We start from the raw sequence: 25,060 nt of genomic DNA, 5'->3' as shown, positions 1-25,060 counted from the left end.
TGAAGACCAATAGTATATGATATGTCATTAAATTTAGTACATGTAATTGCAACAACGCTTCGTGTAGGAGGAATAAATGAGTTAATATTTTATAATTGACTGATCAATGAAAACACGAACAAAAGGAAATGATGAAATATAACCGGGAAATCATTGTAACATCTTAATCAGTACTAAATACATTGCACATTTTATAATTTTAGATTCAAGGGGGTATAAAATAATAATTGACTTCATCACGTCGTAATATTCCTGTCAATAAATTTCTTCTTAATCATAAATATTTTATTCTATAACCATCAAACACTGCAATTCCTAAAACTGTCATTAATATATCTTTGTAGTGGTATTTGACATTTGATATATTTCCTTGTAATTTAATCGATACATTTTATTTGGAAATAAATTTAGTATGTGGGCTTAACTTGATATATTGACGTTCAATTATATACCAAAGTCATTACAGAGAAATGAACATATAAAATTGGATAATTGTTCCGCAAAGGTCTTTTATTGAAGAAAAATAAAACACAATCTATTGTTTTTAAGTCATTTAGGATGTCTGCTACAATTAAATAACTTCAACTAAAGTAATGTGGTACTTATTAGAAAAGAGACTTTATTATCATTTGATAGCATTTGAGACTTTTTAAAAAATATATTCGCAACTTACCATTAGAGAAAAACGACCCTTAACGTCATTAAAAATGTCTTTGACGTAAAAAATAAAAAAAGTGAATTACTTTTGAAATGTTACAGATAAATATGAAAAAGAAACAATAAGCACATTTCAGACGATTTATTTATTTCAAGAGCAATAAAAATTGATATTGTTAACAATCAAATACGCCGATCTATAAACAAAATTGTAAATGACGTCATGGATTATTTTCTCATGCAGGCGGTCAATTGTGCAACTTGATTTGCCGCTTTTTTTTCTAGTGATGTTAATTGTTTAATATTGAAACAAAGGAAATGTAAACTGGATGCTCAAATTACCTTTTTCTGTAGTGTTAACTTAATATTTAGTAGTTCCATACTTTCCATATCTTTTAATTACGTAAGTGGTTATGCAATCCGCTCTATAATTTGTTTTAATGAATAAGGTATCACAATATCATATTTTCCAAAGTAATTTGACATGTGTCTTTCCAAGTTCACGTTCCTTTTAGTAGACAGTTAATGAAACATTAAGATAACCTTCAAGAACCTAACATTTAATTTCTTTACAACTAAAATTAACTAATGTTTTCTCAGGAACCTCTATGGGAAAAAATGTCAAATTTAATACAAAATCCGCTAAGACTATTATGTGTTTTGACCGAAATGCTGTAACAAAATGACGCTACGTTTAAGCTATAAACTGCCCACGTAATATTTGTGTTATACATGGTTTTCAGGACATGAGAATATAACCTTCTCCAAAATGTCACTTGAATTCTAAAGCACGACTTTTAAGCGTATTTCACTCTGTTCATTTATAATGAGAGAGGAAATAATTTTATTTAATGATGTTGTGTCTTACAAATATGAAATACACTTTTTTTTTGAAACAGAAACCGGCACTAGGATTTGATAGTAAAACCTAATTGCTAGAGAGATGATTTATTTTTATTAACAATTACATTTTAGCCGAGATGTTCTGCCAACTTTATTCGTAAGTTAAATGGTAGGAATCACGACTTTTAAATTGATATACGTATCTCATTTATTTTTTCTTTACCTGTTTACAATCTAAGTTTTAAGTAATATTTTTGAATTAGATTACCATCCCTTGAAATTCTAGCCACTCGTTTGTACTTGTCCAATAATATGACAACATGATGTTATATGTGCACCTTTTATTGTCTCGCTCACATATATGACTGTGATATGATGCATCAATTATTTTTTTATCGGAAGTGTACCTTCTTTGTCTTTACGTCGATCACTTAAGAAAAGTAGTTGAATTTAAATGTGTTCAACCGGACTATTTTGATGGGTACGACGTATTTGAAAAAAACTGAAATATTTCTCGCTAGTTTCCATTTATCTGTTCGATTACAACTGTTCTTACTTTTCCATGATTGAATAAGATAATGTAAAAATCTTGTTCAAATATTATGTTTCAAGTTAACATACATCTGTCATACAAATTGCATTATTTAACCTAATAAAAAGGGGTCAACACGTGATTGATTTTCAATTTTAAACAGTTATTAGGTCTTCTTTATTGACTAAAATTTCAAGTTGGTGTGAAATGAATTGTCACGAGGAGGGGTGAATGAAAATATGCCGATTTGTAACTGTATTATTTATCTGAATTTTGATTTTTTAATACAGTCTAATGGTTGTTGGACCTTTTAGCATAAACCAATTCTGTTAAGATGTCATCATAACCGCAGATTAAATCATTTTGTCGAAAATGCTGCGCTAAACATTTCGTTACATTTATCTTTATAATGATAAAACTAGCAAAACAATACTTTAAGACATGAAAAACAAACAAATGAGAAATAAATAAATAAATAAATACTTTTTTCCGAATCAGTAATCTGATGACTTTAGCTATTAACTCTCTATTTCCATTTGTATCATTTGCTGTGTCCTTTTATTGATCATAAAAGAATTCGAAGTCGACAAAAACGTGTTAAAGCAAACTATTTTATAGCCTAGGTTCCAGTCTGTCGTTTTTTATATGCTTCTGTTTGGCAAATCGACGTTGATATTATCAAAGCACAATGGAGTATGAAATAGCGCATATGTCATGAATAAGCAAACAATATCAACGTCTGAATCCCAGGCTAACTATTTTAGTGTGTACGAAGTATTTGAAAATATTGTAGTATTATTAACTTGTTTCAATTGACATGTTCTTACTTGGTCATGACTGTACAAAACCATATAGAAATCTTATTCAAATATTTTGTATCAGGTAAAAATAATTATATCATACAAATTATATGATTGAGTGTGTGGAATTTCCCCATTACTATCTCTCTTTGAATAACCTTCAGGACGACATGTTTATACTGTTGTGCTTTTGCTTAATTTAGATTCAATATTTCGTAGTGTTGCTCTTAATATTTCCATTTAACATTTACATATATTTGCTGGATGATAAGGCATATATACTCATAATCCTGAACAGTTTTAAAGCACTATTAGGATGTCCGTACTTGAAAGTATGAAAAATGTGGTCAACAAACTCTTTTAAATATGTTGTCAGGCCATGTCATTTTTTATGATTCTCTAATGAAATAATGCCTAAAGTGAAAGAATGCTAGGTTTTGCTATGGATTCAAGCTGCATGTCTCAAGATTAGCCATCAAGAAAATCAAACTAAATGAAAATGTAGTCAGATTTTAAGAAAGATAAACAGTTTCAACATCAATGTAATAAATTACCATCGTTTTATGACTGATTTGGCAGCATTTATTTTCGTATTATTGCTTCGTTTCTAACGCATTAAGTATTCATATCTTAACATCTTTTTAGTAATTTACGTAGAGTGCAAGCAACGTTTGATTTGCAATGTGTTTTGTTTGTTTTAAATATTTTACCTTTAAAAACATTTTCAAAATTATCATAAAATTTGCATGGATCTGGAGGCAAGCTGCTTTAACATGTCTGTTTTCCCCATAAAAGTGGTTTACATTTTTTTCTGAGGAATGAACACTAGTATCAACATTTAGATAAAGAGTTCATAAAACTATTGCACTTATTTAAGGCTGGACAATTTCTCCTTTTCTGCTTTCTGTTTTTATTAGTTTTTTTCAGAACCTCTGTTTAAATATATTCAATAAGTCCTTTCTATTCCCTATGATTATTTGATTCCACACCCTAAGCGATTTTTATAATTAGTTACCAACAATGAGGCCTATTGACCAGTTTTAGGGATAGCATCGGAGAGAAATCCGAAACTCAAAATAACATAAGCATTTTAAAGGTCGAAAATAATTTATTTGTCTGCAATATGCAAAATAGTTAACATTTTCTGTTTTCCCTTCTTAAATGTTATTTACCATTTTTGTTCCCGTCTCTTCTTGTCATTTTTGATGACATCAAATGTGAAATTCAAGCGACATAAACATTACTGTCACGATGCATTATCTCTTTACAGACTGGTTCTAAGATAATGTTCCGGATAGAAGATTCCTCCTTGACCTCTTTGATCTTTAGGACGTTTTTGTGATATACATTATATTGTAATTTGATTTGTGTCTCTGTGTTCAAATTTACAAGATTCCCAAGATTCAGGTGCTAAAGTATTTATAAAAAACTTCAAATAGACACAGACAGTAAATGGTTCCGCTGATATACAATGTATTTACATTTATATTTCAGGACTTGTGCACGAATTTTTTGAGACTCGTGTCTCGTGTTCCTCCTAACAGACACAAATTCACATAAAATAGTAAGTACGGTTTTGACCGTTTTAGACTTTATATTATTACATGACTGCGATATACAAAACCATGTTTAGAGGATAATTAAACTTAGTCCTATTGAACCTGGTCATTAAAGGCCATGGAAAGTGTTACAGCTCTTACACCATAGCAAGCACGAGCTTGAATATAATTCAACAATCAATACTATGTCAATTAAATCTACGGTCTCAAAGAACCAGACCAAATACGAAGATGACGATGAAAACAGCAATTATCATTTGACAACTTTCACAGCGATAACGTAATTCTATTTTTGCAACATCCTTTTAGCCCTTAGTATTTTCATTGAACAGTATAACGCACATTTTATTGCCAAATAAAGAGGTCTTGCAAATAATTAATATTCAGCTTGCAAAATCAATAATGAGACACTTAGAAATTATCAGCTAATGGTGCGTCTGTAAAAAAAACGTTATCATATGATATTTAAACAGGTAGTTGTTATTTTCTAAATTCTTTAGAGACAGTTTCCTCTTATTTAATACTGAGTTTAGAAGGTACCAATGAAGTTTATTTTTAATAGGGAAAACAATTATGTGTTGTTTCAAACCAAGTATTTCGATAATATTATTTTGAAAAAGTGCATCAATTTGTTCTAAGAACCATGAAACGAATCATCCGCTTTAATAATTTACATATGGATGCATTAAGGTGTTTCCTTGTTGTTAATGTATTTTATCGATGGCAATTGTAATTTTCTACCTTAATTTCTTTTTATTTGACAATTATATGAAACGCTTTAACTTAATATAACACATTTAAACTTAAAAAAGCTGAAGGCCGTTTTAACACATTACTTAAATGGAAATGATACCTTCTATGCAAATGGCATGGAAAAGTTGTAAAAAATAGTAGCTTTTCATTTTCAGTACTTCTAAAACAGATGAACATTTAGCAATGAAGCAATGAAGACAAAACTTGATCTTTTACAAGTCAGTTACAGCTGGTTTCTTGATTTGTCAGATCAAGACTTAAGTCTAAAGAGGGAAGCTTATACATTTTTTTCTTTAATTCATTGACATACATCTCATGATAAATTGACAAACGATTTTTTTTCTAATTAATAATATTTTTTTATGGAGTGAGCAAAAGGATGGACGGACATTTAATTATAAGGTGGATGATTAATGCCATGCCATATGGCCGCCTTTTCTCACAAAGAGCGGCAATGTAAAAACAGAAAGACACAAAGTCCAATTTAGTCTCAAAATTGTGTTTCCGCATTTTCGCAATCTCAATGGTACAAAGCGCAAGTAGGGCAAAATCATGATAAAATAAGATACTTGATTATGGAAGTATCTTTTCCTCAGTGTGTCGTCCTTTTGCTTCAAGATGCGAAAATGCGAAAAAAACCAACCTGTTTTGCTTCAGCCCCTAAAAGATATATTCTTTTTACTCGCTTTATCTTTAAAAGACAAATATTGGAGTTAATAGCCTGTCTGCTGGTAATTCCATTAATGTCTTTTCTTTTAGATAGTAAGATATTTTGTGTAAAGCTGAATTAGCGGTTTTTACAAATGACTAATCTTCTTCTTCTAATAAGCAAAATACTTCAGACATAATAATTTATTTACTCACATCAGACACATATGTAAAAGTCAGTCACCGAATTTAGGTTCCATATTACAATATTAAAGTGTACCGCACTGCTGATTTACTCTTTGTAAAAAAGTTTTACTGCTATAGTTTCCGCTATTTTTTTATAACTTTTTGTTAGTTTAATGTTTTTGTTTCACATTTATTTTTTCCATTTATATAAGGCAGCTTCAAAATTAAAGTTTACTTTTGAAATAGAAATTGTAAACCGTGATCTTTGAACATTCTTTTTCATAAACGAATGAATCTTAAGGGAAATTTATATAACATAGCAAAAGGAAAACGTATCGAAAAGCCACTCGCTGTTTTCATTAATTAGAAGCAGCAGTCTTTACTGCTTGTAATACACTGTAATAGCTAGACGCACTATAGAAATGCTTGTTGCTTTACTTAATTTCCGACATATCCTTGAATTCTTTCCAGAAATCAGTGGATTTTAAGTTTACTGATGGGAGATTATCAATGTTAAATGGAGAACAAAGCGCAATGACAGTAATTATCAGATACATTTATGAGTATGTCAAATCACATTTATAATTTAGTGTATTGCTCCGACTAAAATAAAAGTCAGTCTTTTTGTTGCTTATGGTTATTTTCATTAACCATAACATTAATTTACACGTATGTACGCTTCAATCTGTAATATTGATGATATGAACTATATCCGTTTTAAATGAGGGTAATTGTACATTTGGTCTCGAAAGCACTGAAGAAAACTTTCACTTTGTACGCATGAATATCACAGATATGGGCAGATACATAAAGTTTGACTTTTAATATTTTTGTCTACAGATGCGATTTTATATTGAACGGTACCACGTTTTATGTTATATTTATCATCAAATTATATTTATTGATTTTTGTCAAGTTTAAATGCGGACACAATGATAAACTTAAAATTGCCCAATAGAATTTCTTTAAGAATTATACGATATTAGAAAATAGTAAACGAAATATTTATTATATTAAGTGATTACAATTTAGTCAGCAATATAGTTATTTAGTTACCTGTCCTGTCATTTTTGTCCCCCCCCCCACTAATTTTTTAAAAACTACTTTTCGAAATAAGGCTGTCATGCAATTCCGCAAACATTTATTTTTGACACCATTTTCACTTAATGTTTAAAGCTTGAAAATTCTGTAAAAAAGCGGCGGTTTTTCTTGTAGAAATTTTGCGCATGTTGTGACGTTTTTTCTTGCAGAAATTATGCGCACGTTAAGGCAAATTTTATTAAAATTTTTGCTTGAACGGAAGGTAGCTGCATGAAACGTGGCAAAATATTACCTTGGTAACAATCATTTGAAAAATGAGAAAAAATCACCTATTGTTTAAAACTCTTTTCTTTTTCCATATATGTCTATAGTTAAACTGTAGCAAACATTCTTTATATTAACAACATAGAGATGTGAATACTGGATATATCATAGTTGTATTGATTTTTTATTGTTATTTTGTTTTAAAAATCTAGTTTTTTTATTATATTTAAATATAAGTTATAATCATATTTTGTCTGCATTAATTTTGTATATTGTTTAAAAGTCGAAATCTCAAAAGGTATACATTAAATAAACACAAAATTCAATTAGACGTTCTATACTGTCTTAAGTAGTTGATTTTCACTATGATCATAGCAAAGTTCTTTACTCAATGTTTTCCTGAGAGGCCAGAAAGACAAAATTATATTATTAAAAAGAAAAATGACATTGAAAACATTGCATAAAATCCTTTAATACTATGTTTCATAAAAGAGGCACCAAATCAGACCATATGATCGGGAGATAATACCATTCAATATCATTTGATTGCAGTTAGTTTGTTTGTTGCTCAGCCTTATATGTTGAATTGTGTAAGTAAAAATACCTTCGATAAGAGTGAATCGATGAATAAAGCTTCATTTTGTTTTTATAATCAACATCAAATTGTGTCTTTATTTCAAGACTGTCACATGGGAGTTTTTTTTATCTAATTGGAACATTAGAAACATACATCACCAGCTGCGTTATATTTATAGGCGAGGTGAAAGATGAAATAACATTGTCACCGATACTTACGTATATAAACAGCTGCGAATCATTTTTGTAAGGTCGAAATAGTCTTGTGTTTTTTTAAAAAGACTTTGTTTCTTGGCAATTTTTATTTGACGTAACTCTAAAACGTTTACTTTTTTGCATTTACATTTAAAGGCCTTGAAGACATTTATAATTTAAAAAAACACAAAGGGAATAGTTTACTAAGAGAGTACGTCTCATTCATTGATGTTGAAACATTATCGTTATTGTCAAGAACACCTTTTTTCCATTTGATATAGAGTTTGAATAACTCTAACAACAATATAAGGCAGATTATAGACTTGAGCAAGTAATTATAATAAATTGACTTAAATTAAGCCATACATGTTTTCAATTTCTATAGGATCTTTGTCATTTAAATATATTCTAAAATCTATTCTCAATGTCTCCTGTTAATGATTAATGTACCATCTATCAATACAAGTAACAGATTTTGAAATACTGCGATCTATAGAGATAGTGCTCTTGAAAACTTGTATTAATTTTTGAAACCTGGTAATAATTGTACAAAATCAAAGACAATATTGTCAATATTAGTCTAGAATGCCAGACTCAGAGTTTCTTTACAGTATCAGGCCGTTAGAGGCGATTTGTGGCTATTCAATATTTTTGTCTCCGAGATTTCTTTTATGAAATGCACTTTGTATCAATAACTGATGTATAAAAATAAATAATATAAATAATAAACAATCGGCTAAGTCCTAAAATATACAAGATTAATAGATTTGATTGATAATGATAACCTTATGAATATATAAAACGCTTTGCTTTCAAATGACGTAACCAGATATTATAGGCAATGGCAATAGTTAAAGCACATTAAGCCTCCCAAAACTATTATTATAATTATCTTTAAAGGTTTTTTTTGGTGATCAGTTACAGTTTCTATAATGGTAAATTGAAGTGATGAAAGTGATAATTGAAAAATTATAGGAATATTTGGAATGTTATATACAATGCTTTAAAGTATGGTAATTAAATATATAATGTGTTAAAGTACAGGTACGCATCCACATATGATATATTTTCCTTCTCAAAAGTTTTTTTTATATATATTTTGATTGTATATTAAAGCTTGCAAAATTGCACCGATTGGTTGTCATTTTAGTTCAAACTTATTAATTTTAGTTCGACTTTGTTGGAAGCTAAAATGTCATTAAAACACCCCTGAATCCGTTCCTGGAACAATCAGTTATAAGCAATGAGTGTCAAGCTACTTTCAAATCAAACATGTGTTTTCGACGTGTGCTTTGAAAACGGAAGTGCATGTACATGTACGTAGATTAACATTGATCTTTTTAAGGGTAGATGTTCTACTGATGCCTCTATTTCACGGGTGGAATAAAGATCACCAAAGTTGTATAATATTAGTTTATATATTGTGGGAGGCATTGTTTAAATGCATTTTACTTTTTATTTTTTAAAATAGAAATAACATAGTTTAAAATAGCAGTGATTTTTTACATTATACTAGCAGTTGTTTATTTAACACGAGACAATAGGACATTAAGTTGGTAAGATGTAAGACAAGTAAACATATCCGGGTATCTCGAAAAAGACATTCTAAAGTACTCAATTTGCTAACGTGGTACTATTAAACTTTATAGTTCTACTGGTCTTTTGGCGTGATGATGAAATTGATAATAAATCAAGTATTTACTTCTATAAACAATAATTATCGTGAACGAGATTATTTGCGCGTTAATTGTGATGCATTTACGATTTAAATTTGTAGAGAGACTTAAACAACAAATATCAAGATTTATTGGCAAAAGACCCTTCATTCTTTATTAACAATTATTTATTGCAAACAGGCACTTTATATTAATAACACTTAAAAGACAAAACATTTTGGTTATACATTTAAAGTATCGCTATCCTGGCGATTTGTAAATTAAGGTTTTCATTACAATTGCGCAACTCTAAAATGAATAATCAATTTTCATGCAAAATGTTTTATATGAACATAATAAGAATTTACGAAAACTGTAAATATCAATAATGCTGGCAATTTTAAGCACGCTGGAGACATTATTCACCCTTTAGAAATTTACCCTAAGGTTTTAGAACAGAATGAACGGAAAAAAACAACACAGCAACAAGACCATCGGCTAGTTTAGTTTTCACAACAATAGTTTAAATATTTACATCGTAGATTTTCTCCTACAATTGTATATATGTATTTGCATTAATCAGATCACACATTTTATGCTTCTATTAATCTCATTAAATAATGATATATTTATGGAAAACATCGTCGTTTTCATCAAGGTGCGTTGAAAGAAAACGGGAGAAATTATCTTTAAATTCTTAACGAGCTTAGTGAGGCAAACTAATTTTGTTTTTTAGATTTATAGATTCTCGTTTGTGTAATGTTTTACAGTGTATTGTCTACCAAAGCATTAAGAAACTTACGTGTTCATGTTCATGTCATGACTTCATAAATGTGAAACACGCTCATTTTTTCCTTATGTGAATATTATTATTATTATTATTTATAAAGTATTGTCATATGATAATGAAATAAAGAAATATAGGCTTAAATGTTTTAATATAAAATAGTTTCTGATCGTTGAGACTTTTTCTTTTGAAGTGAGCATTTTCACTTTAAATCAGATGTCGGTAACCTTTGTTCAGTATTGGAAATAGGCTATTTATTTGCACAAACTTTGTCCACAATATTGTTCTGATAAAGATGGCAAATATAAACGTTGCAGAGACTAAATTACTAATATAAACCCCGAATCTGTTTTAATAGCTTGCAACATATTTGCAAAGTAAAAACACTAAATGTTCCGTATTATGAAGATGGTTAAAATTGCTTTTAATTGCGAAACAATGCAGCTGCTGAAAAATCATTAAATATGTAGCTTGGTTCCGAATTGAAAGATATATTTTCTAAAGAAACCATCAATTTATTTATTTCATTGAACAAGTACATATATTTTGTTTATTAACATAGTATTGCATAGAAGCAAAACGTATATCGCTCACATTTCTCATGTGCTGGTGCTTTGCTATTTCAATTATGTGATTCGAAGATGTGTTAGGTAACAAAATTTGAGTGCATTTGAGTGCATAAATAACTGAACACAACATAAGCAATTAATTTTCAAATGCTAGTGTTAATCATTCTGTGAAACTGTAAAAAGTTCTGCTTTTCGTTCCTTCCGTTCGGGGTACTCACATCTTATTATTATGGACATAAACAATTTTGTCACAAGGAAGGTCAAATATACACATTCCGACTGTTTTCAATTTATTTTAATATCGTACTGCTTTTTTTTATCTATATTTAGAATTTTTATACAGTGCTAATGGTCATTAACCTTATCATGCATAAATAATTTCCGTTAAAAAGCACTTTAAGACTACTTTTATCAGTAATCATAAATGTAATTTTTACCTCATTTTCAGATATTTTATTACATTATTTTGTCTAAAAGCTGCTGTGGCATGAATCTCCTATTGCCAAAAGATATTCCCTTTAGTTAGTTCGCCTATCATTTTAATACATTCATTTTTGGAATGATATGACAAGCAATAAAATACCTCAAGCCTATAAGGTAGGCTTTAAAAGATACCATTCACTAGTCAAAAACAGCTCGCCTGATACATATTATATGTAGTATAGTATTACATATCCTAAAATCGGTCATAAAAGACTGAACATCAGTTGTATAAGGAAAAAAGGATCATTAGTCTCTTTTACATATTCTTAACTCGTTGTATTTTAATATTTCTCTTTGTTTGCCATTTGAAACGTTCTCAGTTCTAAGTTATTATCAGAATAATGATGTTTGAGTGTGTGAAATGCTATATACCCTCTCACTGAAATTTTTCAAGACAACGTGTTTATTTTGCTGTACTTTAACTTCGTTCAGATTCAGTATTTCGTTGTACCACTATTACTATTCCCACTTTACATTTACATGTACCTGATGATATGGTGGTCGTTGTCTGTGATAAGCCAGACTCATAATCCTTAACAGACTAAAAGCATTTTTTGGATGTCCATACTTGAAATTATAACACTGTGGTCAACAAACTCTTTTCATGTCATATCATCATTTTTTATGAAGCACAGAAACCTTAAATAAAATGATGAATGAAATATGCCTAAAGTGAAAGAAATAATAACAAGATTTGCTATAATTTAAAACTGCATGTCTCCAGATTAGCAAAAATATTTCAAGATATTAAACTTGATAAAAACGTACTTAAAATTTAAGAGAAACAATTTTAGGTTTGTTTGTTTGTTTGTTTCTTTCATTTTACGCCTTTTCCCAACAGTATTTCAGTCATATAGGCGGGTAGTTTCCTAACCATCGTTCCTGGAGAGTTACACCAGTACTAGACTACCTTCCGCCGTGCTAAACTACCAAAGCATCTCCCCGGGGGATCGAACCCACGCCAGAGAGGTAACTGGATTAGAAGTCATCGACACTAACCCATCGACCACGGAGGTGGTCAACAGTTTCAGTACTTTAATAATAATTAACCTGATATATAAAGTGATTTTGCAGCATTTATACCCGTATTATTGTTGTGTTTCTAACACAATAAGGGATTCTTGATGGCATATGTTGACATCTTTTTAGTAATTTACATGGAATGCAATCGACATTTGCGAGGTGTAGATTAACATCTTTGTAAACATTACAATATTTTACCAAAAATAGATTTTCAACATTTTCATTAATATTTGCATGAATCTGAAAGCATGCTGCTTTAAAATGTCTGTGCTCCCCATATTTGTCTGTTTGAAGTTCTTTGGTTTTTCTGAGGAATGAACGCTTGTATCGAACTGGATCTAGATAAAAAAAATCATAAATGCACTTATTTAAGGTTTAAGGATTTCCCCTTTTCTGCGATGTCATTATTAGTTTATTTTTTCATCACACTCACTGTTTAACTATACTCAATGATTATTTTCTATTCTCCTTGAATTGTATTTGTGGCACACAATTAGCGATTTTTATATTACGTTAACATACAATGCTGCTAATTGACCAGTTCTTATGAATAACATCAGAAAGAATTCCGAAATTCAAAATAACATAAGGTCGAAAATTATTTATTTGTCTGCAATATGCAAAATAGTTAACCTTTTCTGTTTTTTCTGTCTTAAATGTTATTTGCCATTTTTATTCCCGTCTTATCTTGTCTTTTTTGATGATATCAAATGTGAAACTTAAGCGACATAAACATAACTGTCAAGATGCATTATACCACTGAAGACTGGTTTTAAGATTGTTCCGGATAGAAGATTCCTCCTTAACATCTTTGATCTTTAGGACGGTCTAGTGATATACATTATATTGTAATTTGATATGTGTCTCGGTGCTCAAATTTGCAAGATTCCCAAGATTCTATTGCTAAAGTATTTTCAAACTTCAAATTGACACAGTAAATGGTTTCGCTGATATATTTACATTTATCTCTCTAGGCTTGTCCATTTTTTTCCTGGGACGCCTTTTTATCTAGAATATAATTTAGTATTATATTTCGCTGAATATATGTTCCAATTTTATTACGTTTTTTAAAACTTTTTTCTTTAGATTTTTAGTCACAGCGACGCTTTATGCGACGACTTTTAGCAACAAATTTACTTGTGGTGGTAAAAGGTATATGATTAGGTTTGAAGTAATTAGGTTTAATTCATATATTTTAATTTAGACAAATATCATTATTTGAAAGCCTAAGCTCGTGTTCCTCATATTAAGCTCAATTCTACTTTAAATAGTAAGAACATTTATGACCTTTTCAGACTTTATAAATATACAGGATTGCGATATAGATGATACTTGAGGTTAGTCCCACTGAACCTGGTCATTATAAGCCATGTGTCACAAAGTGAAAGTACGTTTGTAAAATATTGCATTATATTTTCACGCCGAACCTCATTTTTACTCTATATTCATTGATGTGAAATTGCATCATCTTTTGTTCAATTTAGAGTTTTCTGGTGAAATTATTATTTAGAGTATTTTTATGGTTTGCATAAATTTCCATGTCTCAATTTAAACATTTTGCCGTTTATTTCACAAAAATCCTTTCAGTAATAAGAAAGTTACATTTTTGTTTTATGAACCAGTTATATGTATTATGTCTGTATTTGAAGGACGGGCCTTTATTTTACATAACTATTTTTCCCGCCGTCCCAGCTTTATTTCGTGCAAATCGATTTTTCATGTTTTGCACGATCTGTTTTCCCGCTCAGTACTAAGTAGTTTGCTATATATTGACTGAATTTTAAGTGACATATTGCAATGCACTGGACGTTATACAGGTCACTATGACGGTGACAGACAAATTTTATTTGTCATAAAATTACAGCTTGTACAAGGTAAATTTAATTTCCTAGTGATTTTGTTCATAAATTTTTGCTATTTCGTAGATACTATTTTCTATTAGAATTATAGTTTATTTGATTCAGGTTTAGTTATTTGGCAGTAATTTATTGTTTTCTAAATTTTCTAAATTTTTGCAGATTAATTTTTAAAAGCTCTTTTTATTCTAGTGTTTCGCTATTGCAAATTTATACCGAGACATGTTAATTGATGTATGTTAATTGAAGTTTTAATTATATTGTAATTGTATAGGAGCCATGAATATTTTATAGATATATATATCTATTCATAAATAATTTATTATGGTTGTACCGTATTTGTTTAACTTTATGTAAAATGCTGCAGTATCGTAATGATTTGTTTCAATCAATTTAATTTTCGTTATAATCTTACTTCATTTCATTTATCATCAGTTTTTGTTATAAGTAAATACAACGTATCAAAACTAACGTATCTCTAAAGAAGGATCTTCAGTGGCATGATTTTGGAAGACGTTTATTTATTGGTGGTTATTATGTGGCGTATATTTGAATATATTTGCAACGCAGTATTATGCGGATGTGATTGAATTTTTGTTCCACGGAATGTATGGTGTACTATAGTGGACATTTTGTTTATTCAAAGAAGCACGTTATTTTATCGGAAATCGACAAAGGTCGAGTCTTTTCCAAGGGACTTTATATTTACCCTTATGTTTGATTATCATGGAACTTATCATGTTTTATACTTTGTAGCTTCTTATTTGAGGACACACCCGAAGATGACACGGGCCCTCCACACGTATGTCCATGGCTAAAGGGTGACGCATGCCCTTGTTCAGGATCCTATCAACTGTGCCAACACTGTAGGAAGTACAGTTACGCTTGATAAGATTTTATACAAGACACCCGCCATTGTGACGAATTTTGTTCAACAACGCCACCACTTTATTGATACATCATGACAGAAACTTTACGAGAGAAATAGACTGAGATACGTTGATAGTGTTTGTTTGTGCAGTGACTTATCATAGTACTTTTCATATATAATCATTTTTCATTTATAAATATTCATTTATTGTAAATAAATTTGTATATATTTTTCTGTTCTGAGTTGTTGGTTGTTTTAAATAGCAATTGTGGTCGGCCTGGTATCCCATCATAGTCCCTATTGTGACACCATGGAAAGTGTTACATCTGTTACACCGTAGTAAGCACAGGCTTAAACAATATTCAACACTCAACATTAAATCTACGTTCTCAAAGTATACCGAGGTGATGATGGAAAACCGCAATTATTTTGACAACTTTCGCAGCGATTACTCAATTCTATTATTTCATCACCACTTTACCCCGAAGTTGTTTAATGGCACAGTATTACTACTATGCACATTTTAATGCCTATTAAAGCCGACTAGCAAACACTAAATATTCAGCTTAAATAGCAATTATGAGAAAATAAGAAACTATGCATTGTCCACCAGATGATGGTGTTTCTGTAAAAAAAGAATGTCATATGTTTAGGTATTTTATCATTTCAAAAAAGAAGTTATTGTCCAAAATACTACAGCGACATTATCCGCTTATTTAATATTGTGTTCAATGCAAGTTTGTTAGGTGCATGATTTAACAACGAAATACGAACATTCACGTTAATGATACCTTCTGTGCAAATGGCTTATTCTGTGCAATATTCCTTAAAGAAGATGAACATTTTGTAAGAATTAAAAACTTGATCTCTTTCAAGTCAGTTAAGCTGGATTCTTGATTTGTCAGATCTGAAATTTAGAGGGAAACTGATGAAAGTTTTTCCTTTCAGTCGTTAACATGCATCTCATGTTAAAAGGACAAACAATTTGTTATAATTAATACTAGTTGTTTATAGAGTGAGCAAAATGATAAACGAACATTTAACTATTATATATTAAGGTGGCTGATTAATGCCATACCATATTTCCACCTTTTCTCACAAAAACCGGCAATGCAAAAATAAAAAGTGACGAGAAAGTCCAATTTTGTCTCAAAATTGTGTCTTCGCATTTTCGCAATCTCAATGGTAAAAAGCGAAAGTAGGGCAAAATCATGTTAAAATAAGATACATGAATTTTGAAGTATCTTATCCTAATCGTGTCGTCCTTTTGCTTTAAAATGCAAAAATGCGAAAAAAAACTGTTTTGCTTCTGTCTCTACAAAATATTTTTTTATGACTCGCCTTATCTTTAAAAGACAACTATTGGAGTGTATAGCCTGTCTGTTGCTTATTCCATTAATGTCTTTTTCTTTTAGATAGTAAGATACGAGTATTTTGTGTATAGCTGAATTAACAATTAGTACAAATGACTAATCTTCTTAATCCAATCAGCAAAATACTTCAGACATAATAATTAATTTACTAACATCAGACACATATATGAAAGTCAGTCACGAAATTTACGTTTCATATAACAAATTAAAGTGTATCGCACTGCTGATTTTACCCTACTTAAAAGTCTTACTAATATAATTTTCGCTATTTTTATAACTTTCTGTTAACTTACTTTTCTTTTTTTGTTTCACATTTCTTTTTTTGTCCATTTATATAAGACAGCTTAAAAACTAAAGTTTACTTTTGAAATAGAATTATATACCGTGATTTTTGAACGTTCTTTTTCTAAATAGAATGAATTTTAAGGGAAATTTATATAACATAGCAAAAAACAGACGTATCGAAAAGCCACTTGCTGCTTTCATTAGAAGAGGCAGACTATACTCCTCATAAAAGCTGGACGCATTTTAGAAACTTGTGTTGCTTAAGTTAATAGCCAACATATCCTTGAATTTTCCCAGACATCAGTGACTTTTAAGTTAGCTGGTGGCAGATAACCAATGTTAAATAGAGAATAAAGCGCAATGACAGTAATTATCAGATTCATTTATGACTATGACAAATCACATAATAGTATAGCACAGACTATATAAAACGTTTTCATTTTCAGACTAAGTCTTTGATAGCTAATGGTTATTTACATTAATCATAAAATTAACTTAAACATATGTTTGCTGCAAAGATACACTACAATTTCTAATATTAATGATATTAACTTTATCTTTTATAAAGGAAGGTTAATTGTACATTTGGCCTCGAAAGCACTGAAGCAATTTCTCAGACATTTTTTTTTACAAAATTATTTTTGTAGAAATTTTGCGCACGTTAAGACAAAGATTATTAGGCATTTTGCTCGAACAGAAGGCAGCTGCATGAAAAGCGATAAAATATAACCTTGGTAACAATCATTTAAAAAATGAGGATAATCACCTTAAATGACAGACAATAACAGAACTTAATATAAATAGTCCGCCACATTTATTCACTTAAAGTGTTTGTATATCGTATTCCAAGGTCATGGAGGGTCGATATTGAATAAAACTGTTCTATTTCTCCATAAATATGTCTATATTAAAACTGTAGCAAACGTTCTTTATATTAACAACAGAGAGATGTGAATACTGGATATATCATAGTTGTATTGATTTATTGTTATTTTGTTTTAAAATACTAGATTTTGTTTATTATATTTAAATATATAAGTAATAATCATTTTTTGTGTCTGCATTAATTTTGTATATTGTTAAAAAAAACAAAATTCAAAAGGTATACATTAAATTAACTCAAGATTCAATAAGACGGTATAGACTGGCTAAAGCAGTTGCTTTTCTCTATGATAATGTTCATAACAAAGGTTCTTTTTTTTTGCTGGGAGGCACAAAGGATGACGAAAACATTGAATACAATCCTTAAATACTGTTTCATGAAAGAGGCACCAAATTAGACCATATGATCGGGAGATTATATCATTCAATATCATTTGATTGCAGCTAGTTTTGTTTGTTGCTCAGCCTAATATGTTGAATTGTGTAAGTAAAAAAATGCCTTCGGTAAGTGTAAATCGATGACAAAATCTTATTTTGTTTTTTATAATCAAAATTAAATTGTGTTTTTAATTCAAGATTGCCACGTGGGATTTTTTTTATCTAATTGGAACATTAGAAACAGACATCACCAGCTGCGTTATATTTATAGGCGAGGTGAAAGACGAAACAGTATTGTCGCCGATACTGCCGTATATAAACAGCTGCGAATCAATGTTGAAATTCGAAACATTCTTTAATTTTTCTCATTCTCATTCATATGTTTTACAACATTATCGTAATTGGCAAGTATATTTTTTTTCTTAATTTGATATAGACTAAGAATAAATTGAAAGAGAAGAAGATAATTTATAGACTTCAACAAGTAATTTACTACCTTGCATTCTGCCATACATGTTTTCAATTTTTGTAGGATGTTGACCATTGGACATTTGAACATATTTGTATTCTATTCCCTACGTTTCCTGTTAATGATAAATGTACGTTTTCTAGTATACCATTTTATCAAAACAACTAAACAGATTTTGAAATCCTGCGATTTGCATATATAGTGCTCTGGAAATCTTTGTATTAATTTGTGAAACCTTCTTGTAATTTTTGTAAAACATCAAAGAAAATATTGTAAATCAATATCTAGACTTAGAGTTTCTTTGCATAAGCTGAAAATAGACACAGGTTGTTGGTCGCGACTTGTTGCTATTCAATATTTATATGCCCTTGATTTTATTATAGAATGCACTTTGTATCATGAACAAAGGTATAAATACATATAAATAAAATTTGTCTAAGGCTGAATTTATTCAAGTTTAATAACCTTGATTGATAATGATAACCTTATAAATATAAGAATGATGTGCTTTCAAATAACGTAACAAAATATTATAGGTAATAGCAATAGTTAAAAGCACATTAAGCCCCACAAGAACTATATTTTATCGACGATCAGTTACAGTATCCAAAACGTTGAACTGACTTGATGGATGTGACAATTGAATAATAATGAAAAAATCCTTGGAACATAATATACAATGTTATCAAATACGGTTATAAAATATATTATGATAACTTCCCGGTAAGCGCCGACAGATGATACTATTGTCCTTCTTAATTTTTTTTTATATATTTACGATGCCCTGTTAAAATTACGGAAACGGCACCAATTGGTTTAGGCTTAAGTTTATACAATTTTCTTTCGTTTGATTATGTTGGAAACTATAAGCTGATTAAAACAAACCCGAATCCGTTCCTGGAACCAACTAGTACTTAGCAATGAGTATCAAGCTTCTTGCACATTTGATATATGTCTTCAACGTGTGCTTGTTAAAGGAAGTGCATGTACAAGATACACATTGAATACCAAACTTTGTAAGGATAGATGTTCTACTATTGAATAAAGTTAAAGCTTTATAAGATAAGTGTACAATGAATATATAACGGGAGGCATTGCTTTTGGAATTCTACTTTTTACTTTCAATATAAAATAACATAAAACCGGATTGAATGATGTAAGATATAGCAGTGATTCTGAACGTTATACTAGCGGTTGTTCTTTTTTACGAGAAAATAGGACATTAACATGGTAAGATGTTAGACAGGTAAATAGTTCAACAACATATCCGGTTATCAAAAAAAAAAAGAGAAATTTTAAAGTACTCTTTTTACTAATGAGTTAATATGAAACTTGATACTTCTCCTGGTCTTTTGGCGTAATAAAATTGATAAAAAAATCAAGAATTTACGTCTATAAAAATAATTGTCGTGAACGAAATCATTTGCTTGTTAATTGTGATGCATTTACCATTGAGGTTTATAGAGAGACATATACAACAAATATTAATATTTATTGGCAAAAGACCCATTATTCTTTATTAACAATTATTTTTTGTAAACATGCACTTTATACGAATAGCACGTTAAAAGACAAAATATTTTGGCAATAGATTAAAGATATCGCCTTCCTGGCGATTTATAAAATAGAGTTTTCATTAGAATAGCGCTACTCTAAGATAATTAATCAATGTTCATGCAAAATATTTCATATGAACGTAATAAGAATTTACAAAAATCTGTAAATATTAATCATGCGGGCAACTTTAAGCACGCTGGAGACATCATTCATCCTTTAGAAATTTACCCTATTTTAAAACAGAATTAACGGCAAAAAACACAGCAACAGCACCATTGTCTGGCTCGTCTGTTATTCAGAAGAATACTTTATATAATATTATTTACATCATAAATAACCTCCTACAATGGTATATATGAATGTAATTACGGCATTTCTCGGTCTTGTTTAGAATAGAAAAGAAACATGTTCATATATCCCTTATAATGGTTCTGGAATAGAATAGTGGTGTAACAGACAACCCCTTTGTAAATCAGATTTAGTTTGTAACTATCCTTTCAATGTATTCGAAACAATGTTATTATTGAAAAAATAACTATTCCAGTGTATCAAGACAAAGCAAAAGACATATAAAAGTCTGAAATGCGAACACATTTTGACGCCTTTTTTTATTTTGCCTTAATGAGATCACACCATTTTATGCTTCTATAATTCTGTTTAAATAATTATATATTTTTGGAAAACATTATCGTTTTCAACACTTGGTTCAAAGAAAATTGGGGAAATTATCTTTAATCTCTTAACGAGCTAAGTAAGGCAAACTAATTTTCTTAAATTTTATAGATTTTCGTTAGTGTAATGTTCTACAGAGTATTGTCTACCAAAGCATTAATAACCCTTTGTTTATGCTTACAATGTTTATATTCATGTCATGACGCCATAAATGTGAAAATTTGTGTAGCGCTCATTTTTTGCCGTATGTGAATATCATTATCATCATCATTTGACAAGCCAATCTTAGAAATTATTGTCATATGATTATAATGAAATACAGAATTAAAGTTTGAAGTGTTTAAATATAAAATGCTGCCTGATCGTTTTTATTTTTAAACTGAACATTTGACTTTGAGTAAGACGTCGGTAGCCCTTGTTCAGTATTGGAAAATTGCACAAACGTTGTCTACAAAACTGCATTAGTATTTATGGCAAATATAAACGTTGCAGATACTACATTCCCAATATAAACCCCGAATCTGTTTTAATAGCTTTAACTTGCAACATATGTGCAAAGTAAAAACAATAAATGTTCCGTACTATAAAGATGGTTAAATTTGCTTTTAATTGCGAAACAATGCAGCTGCTGTAAAATCATTAAATATGTAGCTTGGTTTCGAATTGATGCATATTTTCTAAAGAAACCATCAGTCTATTTATTTCATTTAACAAGTACATATATTTTGTTAACATAGTATTGCAAAGAGGTAAGACGTGTATCGCTAACATTTCTCATGTGCTGGCGTTTTGCTATTTGAATTATGTGATTCGAAGTTGTGTTAGGTAACATTATTTGAGTGCATTTGAGTGCATCAATAACTGAAAACATAAGCAATTTATTTTCAAATGCTAGGGTTAAATCATTCTGTGAAAAATTCTGTGAAAAAGTTCTGCTTTTCGTTCCTTCCGTTCAGGGTACTCATATCTTATTATTATGAAAAATACACAGTGACATATTAAACAATTTTGTCACAAGGAAGGTCAAACATACACATTCCGACTATTTTTAATTTATTTTAATATCCTATTGTTTTTATATTTATATTTAGAATTCTTTATACAGTGCTAATGGTCATTAACCTTATCATGCATAAATAATTTCCGTTAAAAAGTATTTTAAGACTACTTTAATCAGTAATCATAGATGTCATTTTTACCGCATTTTTAGATATTTTATGACAATATTTTGTCAACAAGCTGCTGTAGCATGAATCTCCTATTGCCAAAAGATATTCCCTTTAGTTAGTTCGCCTATCATTTTAATACATTCATTTTTGGAATGATATGACAAGCAATATAATACCTCAAAAAATAGATAAATACAGAATCCCTAAAGAAAGCCCAACACGGCAAAATTGAAAATGTTGCAGGCTCGGTTTGATTGAGCCTGTTCATGGACGGTACTGGAAAGTGCAAGTTACCGTCCACGCCCCCTAGCACCGGCTTAAGCAGAATTCAACATTTAAACATGAAATAGTAAAATTTTGAATTTGGAAACATCCGCAGATGTGTTCATACGGCGGTTATCATGGAACCTTCAATGTGACACTTCCGTGCCATTCCATGAAAAGCGGCGTATGGTCCCCAAGTAACAAAAAGCGTGTGCCCTAAACGAGAAAACAATGGGCGGAACTAAATAAAATGAAATTTTGAAAGGGGATCAGAGGTTATGAAGCCTGCGTATCACAGATAAGACGTCAAAAGACAAATTTAAAAAGCAGGCAACATATCCTAAGGGTGATTCAACATTATTCAAGTAGGAATATTGGAACCACCCAACTAGAAAATGCCGAAAAGTTGAAACTAAAACTATCACAAGCACAACAATAATGTCGTGCTCAACGATCTTCAAGGATCGAAAATATAACATCATTGATTAAATGTACGGGGAGAGCTATGATAGGCTTTTAAAGATACCATTCACTAGTAAAAAACAGGTCGCTCGCATGATACATATTATATGTTGTATAGTATTACATATTCTTAAATCGGTCATAAAAGACTGAACATCAGTTGTATAAGAAAAATAGGATCATTAGTCTCTTTTACATATTCTTAACTCGTTGTATTTTAATATTTTATCTTTGTTTGCCATTTGAAACGTTCTCAGTTCTAAGTTATTATCCGAATTATGATGTTTTAGTGTGTGAAATGTTATATACCCTCTCACTGAAATTTTTTCAAGACAACGTGTTTATTCTTCTGTACTTTTACTTCGTTCAGATTCAGTGTTTCGTTGTACCACTCTTACTATTCCAACTTTACATTTACATGTACCTGATGATATGGTGGTCGTTGTCTGTGATAAGCCAGATTGATAATCCTAAACAGGCTTAAAGCATTTTTTGGATGTCCATGCTTGAAATTATAACACTGTCGTCAACAAACTCTTTTCATGTCATATTATCATTTTTTATGAAGCACAGGAACCTTAAATAAAATGATGTATGAAATATGCCTTAAGGAAAGAAATAATGCTAAGATTTGCTATGATTTCAAGATGCATGTCTCCAGTTCAGCAAAAATATTTCAAGATAATTAAACTTGATTAAAACGTACTTAAAATTTAAGAGAAACAGTTTTAGTTTGTTTATTTCATTTTACGCCTTTTCCCAACAGTATTTCAGTCATAAAGGCGGGTAGTTTCCTAACCATCGTTCCTGGAGAGTTACACCAGTACTAGACTACCTTCCTCCGTGCTAAACTACCAAAGCATCTCCCGGGGATCAAACCCACGCCAGAGAGGTAACTGGATTAGAAGTCATCGACTCTAACCCCTCGACCACGGAGGCGGTCAACAATTTCAGTACTTTAATAATAATTTACCTGATATATAAAGTGATTTTGCAGCATGTACGAGTATATCCGTATCATTGTTGCGTTTCTAACGCAGTAAGGGATTATTGATGGCATATGTTGACATCATTTTAGTAGTTTACATGGAATGCAATCGCCATTTGCGAGGTGTAGATTAACATCTTTGTAAACATTACAATATTTTACCTAAAATAGATTTTCAACATTTTCATTAATATTTACATGAATCTGAAAGCATGCTGCTTTAAAATGCCTGTGTTCCCCATATATGTCTGTTTGAAGTTCTTTGTTTTTTTCTGAGGAATGAACGCTTGTATTGAACTGGATCTAGATAAAAAAAATCATAAATGCACTTATTTAAGGTTTAAGGAATCTCCTTTTTCTGCGATGTCTTTATAAGTTTATTTTATTCATCACACCCACTGTTTAACTATACTCAATGATTCTTTTCTATTCTCCTTGAAATGTATTTGTGGCACACAGTTAGCGATTTTTTATTACGTTAGCATACAATGCTGCCAATTGACCAGTTCTTATGAATAACATTGGAAATAAATCCGAAATTCAAAATAACATAAGGTCGGACATTATTTATTTGTCTGCAATATGCAAAATAGTTAACCTTTTTCTGTTTTCCTGTCTTAAATGTTATTTGCCATTTTTGTTCCCGTCTTATCTTGTCTTTTTTGATGATATCAAATGTGAAACTTAAGCGACATAAACATAACTGTCAAGATGCATTATACCACTGAAGACTGGTTTTAAGATTGTTCCGGATAGAAGATTCCTCCTTAACATCTTTGATCTTTAGGACGGTCTAGTGATATACATTATATTGTAATTTGATATGTGTCTCGGCGCTCAAATTTGCAAGATTCCCAAGAGTCTATTGCTAAAGTATTTTAAACTTCAAATTGACAAAGACAGTAAATGGTTCCGCTGATATATTTACATTTATTTCTCTAGGCGTGTGCATTTTTTTCCTGGGACGCCTTTTTATCTAAAATATAATTTAATTATATTTCGCTAAATTTATGTTCCAATTTAATTACGTTTTTAAAACTTTTTTCTTTAGATTTTTAGTTACAGCGACGCTTTATGCGACGACTTTTAGCAACAAATTTACTTGTGCTGGTAAAAGGTATATGATTAGGTTTGAAGTAATTAGGTTTAATTCATATATTTTAATTTAGACAAATATCATTATTTGAAAGCCTAAGCTCGTGTTCCTCATATTAAGCTCAATTCTACTTTAAATAGTAAGAACATTTATGACCTTTTCAGACT

This window comes from Ruditapes philippinarum, unplaced genomic scaffold, assembly GCF_026571515.1.
Source record: "Ruditapes philippinarum isolate M1 unplaced genomic scaffold, ASM2657151v2 ctg397_1_1_1_1, whole genome shotgun sequence".
In the NCBI taxonomy this organism is placed as follows: Eukaryota; Metazoa; Mollusca; class Bivalvia; order Venerida; family Veneridae; genus Ruditapes; species Ruditapes philippinarum.
This window is presented reverse-complemented; position numbering follows the sequence as displayed.